The following is a 13,031-nucleotide window of genomic DNA, read 5'->3' as shown; positions in this document are numbered from 1 at the left end:
AGTCCTGCCTGAGACACCTGAGCAGGGATGAGGCCAGGCAGAGGTCAGGAGGGGAGGGAAGGCCCAGCTGGACCCCCCATCTCCACTCCACACCCCAGCTTCCAGGGGCTGCGCCCCACTCTCTGCTGGGCCCAGACCGGTACCAATGTGCTCAGCCTCCCACAATACTAGTGGTGAGGAAAACTAGGCTCGCTGAGCCTCAGACCCTCCCAGCTCCTAGAGCCCCCTCCTCACCTCTGCCCGAAGTCTCTCTGGCCAGCACCTCCCACAGTGGCTGCCTATATATGTCCAGGCCCTTCCTTGGGCCAGACTACTAGGAAGGAGGGAGGGCAACTGGAGGAGGGGACAAGAGGCCAAGCAGGCAGACCAGGATAGGAGAACAGCTTTCATGAGTTCCCTGCCACCCAAGTGACTTATAGACCTGAAATTCCAGATTGTGCTAATGTCTGGCCACATGGGCAGGGTGATGTGCCCAATGCCTCTGGTTCCCAGGCTGTGGTGGTGGTGGAGGGGGGTGAGGTCACCACCTGATGTCTCTCTCCCTAGGACATGGGCCTTCCTGGGAGCAGGAGCAAGATCCGAGTCAGATCCATGTGAATCCCAAATTGTGTTACCTTGAGGAGCCCAGGGAAGAACGCTGCTGGCAAGTTAGGACAGCGCTATAGCCAGGCACAGTGGTGGTGAGATGAGGGGACAGGTGGAAGGGATGCTCAGGAGGCTGATTACGTGGGTGGTGGGCTGAGGGGAGAGGATGGCATGTGAGATGGGTGTGTGAGGGCAGTTTGACATCAGTATACAATGAGGGGAAGAGGAGTGTGCTGGAAAAAGGGAGGAGGCACACCGAATGGGCTTGTTGGGAGAAAAGTCCGCCCCGCCCCCACCCCCACGTACAAAGCCACCGGTGGAAATTTCTTTAGGCCGCAGAACCAAAGAAACATACGTTCAAATCTCAGTTCTGTCTCCTCTATGCGGGGCGATTTTGCGCGTACATTTGCCCATCTGCAAAATGGGTATCAGGAGACCACTTTCCCGGCTGCGGTGGGAACTAAGTGTGGGATGTCTGCAGAGGATGTCTGCTGCAGGTGGCCGCGCCTCACCAGCCGCGCTCACGGGAGGCCCATGTTCTCTCCGATGGCGCCCCCTAGTGGCACAGAGCTGGTTCTGCAGGCGAAAACGTTGGTCTGACGCCCGCAGATCGGCCCCAGAACTTCTGAACCCCCCTGATTTACGTCTATATTAAAGACTAACGAGAAAATTTAAATAATGAACATGAATTGCAAGTACATTTTATAAATTTTAAATAATTTGCAAAACAATAGGGTCATGAGAATAATTTGAAATATTTTTATTTTCAAATACTTGGTAAGAATATTTGCAAGTTATGTAAAATGTCTAATAAAGCAAGTTTGTCATCAGTGGAGCATTAATATGCCACCAGTTGTAAAAAGGATCCATTTTGTTCTGAAACGTGAAGCCAGTGTACTTTGATGTCAAACTTGAATTTTCAGTATTATTTCTTACTACTATGTAAGTTAGTCTTCAAAACAATAAATGTTAATGTGCTAATTACTTCCTTAAAAAAATTGCAATGCTGGTATCTCCTAATGCTGAACATACACGTATCGTATGACCCAGCCATTTGTCCCTGGGAATTCCCCTGCTTCTGTCTACCAAATGCTGTGAATGTAATTCATGAACTGGGAACCACCCAAACGCCCCTCAACAGCAGAATCGTACATTATGGTACCTGCATACAATGGATAATATTCAGCAGTAAAAGGGAATGAACCAATTTTTTTTTTTTTAAAGATGACCGGTAAGGGGATCTTAACCCTTGACCTGGTGTTGTTAGCACCACGCTCTAACCAGCTGAGTAACTGGCCAGCCCCCTAAACACCTCTTGTTTTTAATTTAATTTATTCCCCTATAACCCCAAACCCCACTCTATTTTACTGCCCCCTACTGGCAAACATTCTAATGTTCATATGTATATCCCCCCCATCTTTATTGAGGTATATTTGACAAAAATAATATATAAAACATACAACATGATGATTTAATATTTGATTGCAGGGCTGGCTGATTAGCTGACTTGGTTAGAGCGTGGTGTTCATAACACCAAGGTCAAGGATTCAGATCCCCTTACTGTCCACCTGCCAAAAAGTAAAAAATAAAATAAAAATTGATTGTAAAATGATTACCACAATCAGTTTGTTGTGTGTGTTCTTGTAAAATGGGTACTGTTGTTTTCCTGTGTATAAATTTTCTAATTTACATATTCATGACTGTGTTAAATAGCTCATCCTATTCTTGTTTTTCTCACTCAACAATATGACTTTAAGATCCGTCCATGTTGCTCTGGATATATTGACACTATGGCATCTGATGGTTGCTTAGGACACCCCTGGTGTACATCCTCCACAGTTTACTGTCTCCTTCCTACTGAGGACACTCGGGATGCTTTAGACTCTCCTCACCCCTGCTACTATAACGCTGCAGTGAGCATCCTCATGCATAGCCCCTTAGAGACCTGTATGTCTCTTTTTAGAGAGCAGAATTGCTGGGACATTGATATGTATCAGGTTGTTTTCCACAATGGCTGTCCCCTTCCACACCCCAACTAACAGTTAGTTCTTGAGGGTTTCTGTACCTTTCCAAAAATCACTCACACTTGACATTATCCAGCTTCCTAGTTTTTGACAAAGTAATTCTGTGTAAAGTGATACTTGCTGTTATTTCAATCCTCATTTCTTTTATTACTAGTGATTTTGAGCATAATTAGAATTGGCAGAAACTTGGACATTAAAGGCCATTCTGATGAGGTCTCAGATGAAAATGAGAAACAGTTTATTGGAAACTGAAGGAAAGGCTAATCACTTTATAAAGTGGCAAAGAACTTGGCTGAATTGTGTTCTAGTGTTTTGTGGAAGACAGAACTTGCAGGGGATGAATTTGGATTTTTAGCTGAGGAGATTTCTAAGCAAAGTGTTGAAGGAACAGCTTGGTCCCTCCTGACTGCTCATAGTAAAATGTGAGAGGAGATAGATGAATTGAAGAAGGAATTGGTAAGCAAAAAGGAATCAGAACTTAAAGATATAAAAAGTTCTGGGCCGAGCCCGTGGTGCACTCGGAGAGTGCGGCGCTGGGAGCCCAGCGACGCTCGCGCCGCGGGTTCGGATCCTATATGGGAATGGCCGGTGCACTCACTGGCTGAGTGCTGGTCACGAAAAAGACAAAAAAAAAAATAATAATAAAATAAAATAAAAATAAAAATAAAAAGATATAAAAAGTTCTCAGCCTATCCATATTGCAAAAATCAGGGAATCTGTTCTAGAGAGTGTGTGGCTGGAAATCACTCCATAAAGAGGTTACCTGTGATGTTAATCAGCCTTCTCAGCAGAAGCCAGGAATAGAGATGGGATTACCAGCAGAGACACTGCCAGTATAAAATAAAGGGGTCAGAGAAAGCAGAACAGAGTGAAGGAAGGCTGTTAGGCTCCTGGATTCTATAGGATGTGACCATAGTGCTATTTGGCTGTGAATATTTGCTATTTGGCTGAGAACATGTGCCATTCTTCAAGAAAAGGGAAGAATAACTCCAGAGGTGATTCATTGATAATTAGGGCTGTCACTCCTACCACAATAACATAAAAATAATTTTGGGAAATTTACAAATATGTGGAAATTAACACTCTCCTAAATAACCAAAGGGTTAAAGAATAAATCATGAGAAATATTAAAAAATACTTTGACATGAATAAAAATAAAAGCACAATATGCTAAAATGTTTGAGATGCACTGAAAACAATGATTATAGAGAAATTGAAGCTGTGAACACCTATATTTAAAAAGAAGGAAAATCTAAAATCAATGACCTAAACTTCCATCTTAAGAAAATAGAAAAAGAAGAGCAAACTAAACCCAAAGCAGGGAAAAAAAAAAAGAAAAAAAAAAAAAAAAAAAGAAAGAAAGAAAATATTGAAGAGTGAAAATAAATAAGAGAATAGAATACCAAAAGAAAAAAGAAAGAAACCAAAAGTTGATTATTTGAAAGACCAACAAAATTGACAAACCTTTAGTTAGACTGAGAAAAAGAGAGAAAACTAAAATTATTAAAATCAAAAACGAAAGAGGGGACATTACTCCTGATTTTACAGAAATAAAAAAGGATTATAAGGGAATACTATGAACAATTGTATGCTAACAAATTAATAACCTAGATAAAATGGAAAAATTCCTAGAAAAACACAAACTGCCAAAACCGACTCAAGAATAAATGTAAAATCGAAATAGAACTATAACAAATAAAGAGATTGGATTAGTAATGAAAAACTTCTCATAAAGAACAGCTCAGGCTTGTATGGCTTCATTGGTGACTTCTATTAAACATTTAAGGAAGAATTAACACCGATCCTTTACGAACTCTTCCAAAAAATGGAAGAGGAGAGATTACTTCCAAGCTGATTCTATGAGGCATATTACCCCAATACCAAGATGAGACAAAGACATCACAAGAAAACTACAGACCATTATCCCGTGTGAATACAGATAAAAAAAAAATTCAACAAAATACTAGCAAACCAAATCCAGCAGTATATAAAAAGGATTATATACCATGACTAAGTGGGATTTAACTCAGGAATTCAAAGTTGGTTCAACATACAAGAACCAATTATCATATCAAAAGAATATCAATAGAAGAGTCATCTCAATTTGATGCAGAAAAGGCATTTAACTAAATCTAACACATTTTCCTGATAAAGACCCTCAAGAAACTAGTAATAAGAGGAAACTATCTTAACATAATAAAAGCCATATATGAAAAACCCACAGTGAACATTATACTTAATAGTGAAAGACTGAAAGCTTTTCCTCTAAGATCAGGAACAAGGCAAGGATGCCTGCTTTCACCACTTCTATTTAACATAGTACTGGAAGTTCTAGCCAGAGTAATTAGGCAAGAAAAATAAATAAAAGGCCATCAAATTGGAAAAGGAAGAAGTAAAATTATCTCTGTTTGGATGATATGATCTTACATGTGGAAAACCCAAAGATTCCACAAAGAAAAAAAACCCAAAAACAAAACAAAGAAAAAAACCCTGTTAGAAGTAATAAATGAATTCAGCAGTGGTAGCAGGATACAAAGTCAACACACAAAAACAGTTGCATTTCTGTATACTAACAATGAACAATCTGAAAAGAAAATTACGAAAGCAGTTCCATTTATAACAGCATCAAAAGAATAGAATACTTAGGAATTAACTAAGGAAATGAAAAACTTGTACAATGAAAACTATAAAATGTTGCTGGAAGAAATTAAATAAGACGTAAATAAATGGAAACACAGCCCATGTTCATGGATTGGAAAACTTAATATTGTTAAGATGTCAATACTACCCAAACAAATGTACAAATTCAATACAATCCCTATTAAAATTTCAGTAACATTTTTTTGCAGAAATGGGAAATTCCCATTCTAGAGTTCTAAAATGGGAATTTCAAGGGACCCTGAATATCCAAAACAAATTTTTTTTTCATAGCTGGCCAGTACGGTGTAAAATAGTCTTGAAAAAGAAGAAAAAAGCTGGAGTACTCATACTTCCTGATTTAAAAACTCACTACAAAGAAGGAGTTTTTGAAGACCAATGGAATATAATAGAGAGATAGAGAGCCCAGAAGTAAGCCCTCACATATATGGTCAAATGATTTTTTTTTTTTTTTTTAAAAGATGACCGGTAAGGGGATCTTAACCTTTGACTTGGTGTTGTCAGCACCACGCTCACCCAGTGAGCAAACCGGCCATCCCTATATGGGATCCGAACCCGCGGCCTCGGCACTCCCAGCGCCTCACTCTCCCGAGTGAGCCACGGGCTCAGCCCTGGTCAAATGATTTTTGACAAGGGTGCCAAGACCATTCAGTGGAAAAAGGAGAGGCATTTCAACAAATAGTGTTAAGAAAACTGGATATTCACATGCAAAAGAATGAAGTTGGACCCTTACCTCATACCATATACAAAAATTAACTCAAAATGGATGAAAGATCATGTTATGTCTTAAAACTGTATGTAATGTAAGACTTAAAACTATAAAACTCTTTGAAGAAAACATAGGGCAAAAGCTTCATGGTACTGGATTTGGCAATGATTTCTTGGATATGACACCAAAGGCACAAGCAACAACAAAATATAGACAAATTGGATTTCATGAAAATTAAACATTTTTATGCATCGAAAGACACTATTAAGGACTGGCCAGTTGGCTCACTTGGTAGAGCATGGTGCTGATAACAGCAAGGTCAAGAGTTTGAATCCCCATGCCAGCCAGCTGCCAAAAAAAAAAGTACCTAATTAGCAGAGTGAAAAGACAACCTACAGAATGAGAGAAAATATTTGCAAATCATATATCTAATAAGGTATTAATATCCAGAAAATATAGAGAACTCCTAAAATTCAACAACAGAGAAACAAAGACCCATCTAATAAATGGGCAAAGAACTTGAATGGACATATCTCCAAAGATATGCAAATTGCCAATAAGCACATGAAAATGTGCTCAACATCACTAATCTTAGGGAAATGTAAATCAAACTCACAGTGAGATATCACCTCACACCCATGAGAATGACTACTATTAAAAAAAACAAACAGAAAATAAGTGCTGGCTTGGGTGGTTAGCTCAGTTGGTTAGAGTGCAGTTTTGTAACACCAACGTGATGGGTTTGGATCCCCTTACTGGCCAGCTGCCAAAATAACAACAACCACCACAACAATAACAACACACCCAAAAAAATCCCCAGAAAATAAAAAGTGTTGACAAGGATGTGAAGAAATTGGAACGCTTGTGCCCTATTGGTGGGAATTTAAATGCTACAGCCAGTATGGAAAACAGTATGGGATTTCTCAAAAAATCAAAAATAGAATTACCATGTGGTCCAGCAATTCCACTTCTGGGTATATACCAAAAAGAACTGAAAGCAAGAATCTGAAGAGGTATTTTCATACCTATGTTCATAGCAGCATTATTCACAATAGCTAATACATGAAAGCAACACAAGTGTCCATCATTAGATGAATGGATAAACAAAATGTGGTATATGTACACAACGCAATACTATTCAGCCTTAAAAAGGAAAGAAATTTTGACCTATTCTACAATATGGATGAACTGTGAAGACATTATAAGTGAAATAAGTCAGTCAGAAAAAGAAAAATACTATAGGATTCCACTTATATGAGGTACTTGGGGTAGTCAAAAATCATAGAGACAAACAATAGAATAGTGGTTGCCAGGGGCTTATGGGATGGGGAAATGGGACATTATTGTTTAATTGGTGCTATAATTTGAATGTCTGTCCTCTCCAAACTCATGTTAAAACTTAATCCCCATTGAAACAGTATTAAGAGGATGGGGAATCCAACTATAGTATTTGAAAGGTGGGGCCTTTAAGAAGGGATTGAGTTATGAGGGTGAGCCCTCATGAACGGATTAATCATGGGAGTGGGACTGGTGGCTTTATAAGAGGAAGAGAGACATGAGCTAGCTTGCTCTAGCCCCCTCACCATGTGATGCCCTGTGCCACCTTAGGATTCTACAGAGTCCCCCTACCAGCAGGAAGGGCCTCATCAGATGTGCCCCCTGACCTTGGACTTCCCAGCCTCCAAAACTGTAGAAAATAAATTTTGTTTCTTTACAAATTACCCAGTTTTGGGTATTCTGTTATAAGCAAAAGAAAATGGACCAAGACAGAATGTATAGAGTTTCATTTCTAAAAGATAAAAAGAGTAATGGAGATGAACGGCGGTGATGGTTGTACATTATAAATGTATTTAATACCACTGAATTGTACACTTAAAATGATTAAGGTGATAAATTTTATGTTGTGTGTATTTTAATGCACGTGTCTCTTGGTCCTGGGGGGTCTCAGGAGGCGGGACTACATGCAGCCTCTGCCAGGAGTCCCTCAGGGAGCAGGGCTGCAGGCAGCCCTGCCAAGAGAGGGCAGTGAGGTGAGTTGCTCAGGGCACGCCTTGAGCTAGGGGCTGCCGCCTAGGCAGGTGGGCAACCAGAAACCAGACACAAAGTTCTGGGACTTAATGCATGCACCAAGCAACTTCATTGTCTACAAGCATGTATTATATATGTTTTAGCCAGCTGTAAGCCCATCTCATACCTCCCCATCTCCTAGGTAACTCAATAGGAAGTCTGTGGTTTGCGGTTAAGCCTTGAGAATTCTTGCTGACCTGGTCTATTTGCATTTCTGCTGACACAGTCTAAAGCCTGGAGAGCAAGAGTGCCTCCATCTTTAACATGTGTTCTCCTTCATTTTTCTCCATTTTAACACAACAAAAAAAAATTGGGAAAATACATTGATAAAATAAAAATAAAAACCACATAATCACCTCAATAGACATTGAAAAAGTGTCTGACAAAATCCAACATACTTTCCTGATAAAGACACTCACCAAACTAGGAATAGAAGGAAACCTTCTCAATCTGATACTGGGCACCTATCAAAAATCCAGAGCTAACATCATACTTAATGGTGAAAGAATGAAAGTTTTCTTCCTATGGTCAAAAACAAGACAAGGATATTCACTTTTGCCACATTTATTCAACATTGTACTGGATGTTATGGACGAGAAATAAGAAAAGAAAAAGAATAAGAGGCACTCAGACTGGAAAGAAAGAGGTAAAACTGCATCTCTATTTGCAGATGATATGATCTTTTATGTAGAAAACTCTAAAGAACACACACACACACACACACACACACACACACAATCAGAGCTAATAAATGAATTCAGCAAAGTTTCAGAATACAAGATCAACACACAAAAGTGAGTTGTATGTCTATAAACTAGCAATAAACAATCCAAAAGGGAAATTAAGAAAAACAATTTCATTTACAATAGCATCAAAAAGAATCAAATACTTGTAGTAAATTTAAGAAAAGAAGTTCGAGATTTATACACTGATATCTATAAAGCACAGTTGAGAAAATTAAAGGCCTAAATAAATGGAAAGACATCCCGTGTTTATAGACTGGAAGATTTAATATTATTAAGAGCACAATATTCCCCCAATTGGTCTACAGCTTCAATGTAATCCCCATCAAAATTCCAGCTGTTTTTCGGGCAGAAATTGACAAGCTGACAAACCTAAAATTCATATGAAAATGCAAGGGACCCAGAATAACCAGAACAGTCTTGAAACAGAACAAATCTGGAGCACTCACACCTTCCAATTTCAAAACTTACTACAAAGCTACAAAAATTAAGGCTGTATGGTACAGTATGATGGCATGCTAAATATGTCTCCTGCCAACTGAACTTGCTCCAAGATGTCCATGTTCTAATGCCTGGAACCTGTAAAATATGGTGCTATGGTTTGAATGTCCCCTTCAAAACTCATGTTGAAATTTAATTGCCATTGTGATGGTATTAAGAGGTGGGACTGTTAAGAGGTAGGCCATGAGGGCACTGCTCTAATGAATGGATTAATGCCACTATTGTGGGAATGAGTTCCTGTTAAAAGAGAGTTTGGGCCCCTCCTGCCCTCACTCTCTCTTGTGCTTGCTTGTCCTTTCACCTCCCATCCCATGGAATGATGCAGCATGAAGGACCTCATCAGATGACAGTGCCATGCTGTTGGACTTCCCAGACTCTTGAATTGTGAGCCAAATAAATTTTTATTGTTTATAAATTACCAAATCTGTGGTATTTTTTATAGCAACACAAAACAGACTAAGACACATGGTTAAAGGTTGCCTTTGCAGATGTGATTAAATTAAGGGTTTTGAGATAGGTAGATTATATTATCCTGTATTATCTTGGTGGGCCCAAAGAAATCACAAGAGTCTTTATAAGAGGAAGGTAGGAGGATCAGAGTCAAAAAAGTAGATTTGGTAACAGGAGCAGAGAAGTGAAGATTTGAAGATGCTACTGGCTTTAAAGGTACAAGAAGGGGCCATGAGCCAAGGAATGCAGGCAGCCCCTAGAATATGGGAAAGGAAGTGCTGGCCAGTTAGCTCACTTGGTTAGAACACGATGTTGTAACACCAAGCTCAAGGGTTCAGATCCCCACACAGGCCAGCAGCAAAAAAAAAAAAAAAAATTAAAAAAAAGAAGGGAAAGGCAAAGAAGGAATGCAGCTCTGCCTAAACTTTGAGTTTAGCCTGTGTGATAATAAATTTGTGGTGTCTTAAGCCACCAAGTTTGTGATACTTTGTTACAGAAACACACACAGCGCTGACATAAGAAATAAACCCATAATCTATGGTCAATTTCAACAGGGGTGTCAAGACAATTCAATGGAGAAAAGACTAGTCTTTTCAACAAATTGTGCTGGGACAACTAGATATTCACGTGCAAAAGAATGAATAGGGACCCTTACCTTACATCATATTTAAAAAAAAAAACACTCAAAAAACAAAATAAAGAAAGCAAAACACCTCAGGATGGATCAAAGACCTAAATGTAAGAGCTGAAAACTATAAAACCCTTACAAGAAACATAGGCATAAATCTTTGTGACCTTAGGTTATTCAATAATTTCTTAGATATGGCACCTTGAGCACAAGCAACCTAAGGAAAAAAAAATAGATAAATTCAACTTCATCCAAATTAAAAACTTTTGTGCTTCAAAATCCACTAACAAGAAAGTGAAAAGACAATCCACATAATGAGAGAAAATATTTTTAATTCATATATTCATCTGGGTCTCCTATCTAGAGTACATAGAAGACTCTTACAACTTAGCAATAAACAGACAAATAACCCCAAATTTTAAAAATCAGAGAAAAACAAGTTAAAACCACAAAAGGATATCACCTCACACCTGTTAGGAAGGCTATTATCAAAAAGATGAAAGTAAGCATGGGTGAGGATTTGGAGAAAAGGGAACCATCATACACCGATGGTGGGAATGTACATTAGCCCAGCCATTATGGGAATCAGTATGGAGGTTCCTCAAAATATTAAAAGTGGAACTACCATATGATCCAGCAATCCCACTTCTGGGTATATACCCAAAGGGAGTGAAATCGGTACCTACAGGCAGAAAGTGGCTGAGACGGGTGGAATTAGTTCCTCCCACTGCCTGAGAACCCACCAGGGCAGGTGGCTGGGGGTGGAGGAGTGGCCCTGGAGTAGGGGCTGTGGCAGTACGTGGGGACCCAGCTGCAGTGGCTGCTGGGCTGATGAGAAACTACTAAAGTTCCTGTGGAAGCAAAGTAGGGATAGCTTCTGATGGTCATGAATTTATTATAAAAACATAACATGCACTAACATTAGGAACGATAAAACCCATTTTGAGTGGTTCAGGTCAGTTTGCTGAGAACAAAACCAATGAGTCAACTTTAGAGAGATCCCTTCATATGTAATATCAAAAGTATGCACGTATTTAACCTACAAGGTTTGCTACACTAACAGCTCCACCAAGATTCCCAAATTCCCAATTGCACCTGAAATTGCACTGGAACTACTGATGGCTGCAAACTTCCTAGATTGTTAAATAAAATAAATTATAAACTGTTACCTTGTTTCAGTATTAAAAAGAAAAAAAACAGAAATCAGTATGTCAAAGAGATATCTTCATTCCCTGCAGCATTATTCACAATAGCCAAGATATGGGATCAATGGAAGTGTTCATCAATGAATGAATGGATAAAGAAAATGTGATCTATATCTATATTTTTTCTATATACACACACACAATGGGATACTATTTCGCCTTTAAAAAGAAGTAAATCCTGTCAACATTCCTGTGACAACAGGAATGAACCTGCAGGACATTACACTGTTGGAGTGAGCAGGACTGAAGCCATGTTGGGACCTAAAACGGCATGGGCTATAGGCAAATTTTAAAAGGATAGTTTTTTTTCTTGGCATGCATTTCTCTGAGTTCCCTCTTTTTCCATGATTATTTGATATTTTGAACCTTGGTTATGGGACAAGTCGACATTATTTACATGAATGTAAAGTTGTTTTTCAGCCAGCCTGAAGCTGTAGACTTGCATGTACTACCCAGACTCTGAGATAACAGCAAAGATGGGAGCAGAAACCAGATGGAGTATTGGTGAGACTTTGCACCTGAGACCTCGGATGAAGGCCTTGCTGCTCACCTGCCTCTCCCTCCTGCATTTCATTTCCCATGTTCCATTCTCCCAGCCCTTTTAAAAAAAACCCTTGAGTACATCTGAGTCTTTGAGATGCCTTTAGTCTGGCCATCCTCCTTCAGGCTTACTGGGGAGGTGGGTTAGCCCAGCATCTCTCCTCAGGTCACCGGTATTCCTAAACAAAAGCTGACTTCCATTTTCACCAACATTAGACTCTTGGGTGGTTTGTTTTTTACAAGAGGGCAGGCAGCTGGACCTGTGTGCCTGGTAACAACACTAAGAGAAATAAGCCAGGCATAGAAAAAAGTTGAACTCACAGAAGCAGAGAGTAGGACGGTGGTTGGCACGGCTGACGGTGGGGAGGAGGTGGGGATGATCAAAGGGTACAATGTGTAAGTTAGGAAGAGTAAATTCTGGAGATCTATTGCACGGCACGGTAACTATAGCTAATAAGAACGTATTGTGTACTTGAAAATGGCTAACAGAGTAGATCTTAAATGTCCTGACTACAAAAAATAAGTGCGTGAGGTGATGAATACGTTAATTAACTAGATTTAATCATTCACAATGTATACGTATATCACACTATCACTTCATACACCGTAAATATATACAATTCCATTTGTCAATTATACCTTAATAAAGCTGAAAAAATAAAAAGTAAAAATGGGCAAAGAATTTGAATAGCTATTTCTCTAAAGAAGATATATGAATATCCAATAATCACATTAGAAAATGCTCAACATCACTAGTCATTAGGGAAATGCAAATCAAAACCGCAATGAGATTCCACTTCACGGCACCTACTAGGATGGCTATAATAAAAACCATGGAAAATAACAAGTGTTGGTGAGGATGTGAAGAAATTGGAACCCTCATACATTACTAGGGGAATGTAAAACAGTGCAGCAGTTGTG

The 13,031-nt window shown here is 39.2% G+C and overlaps 1 pseudogene; it reads left to right on the top strand.

Moving 5' to 3' along the window:
• Nucleotides 1-10,873: 10,873 nt before the first annotated feature.
• LOC134387482 (elongin-C-like) lies at nucleotides 10,874-11,510 on the top strand (annotated as a pseudogene).
• The last annotated feature ends 1,521 nt before the right edge of the window (nucleotides 11,511-13,031 follow it).

Source organism: Cynocephalus volans, chromosome 10 (genome assembly GCF_027409185.1).
Source record: "Cynocephalus volans isolate mCynVol1 chromosome 10, mCynVol1.pri, whole genome shotgun sequence".
Classification (NCBI taxonomy): Eukaryota; Metazoa; Chordata; class Mammalia; order Dermoptera; family Cynocephalidae; genus Cynocephalus; species Cynocephalus volans.
The sequence above is the reverse complement of the archived record's forward strand: the minus strand, read 5'-3'. Positions and strand labels throughout refer to the sequence as shown.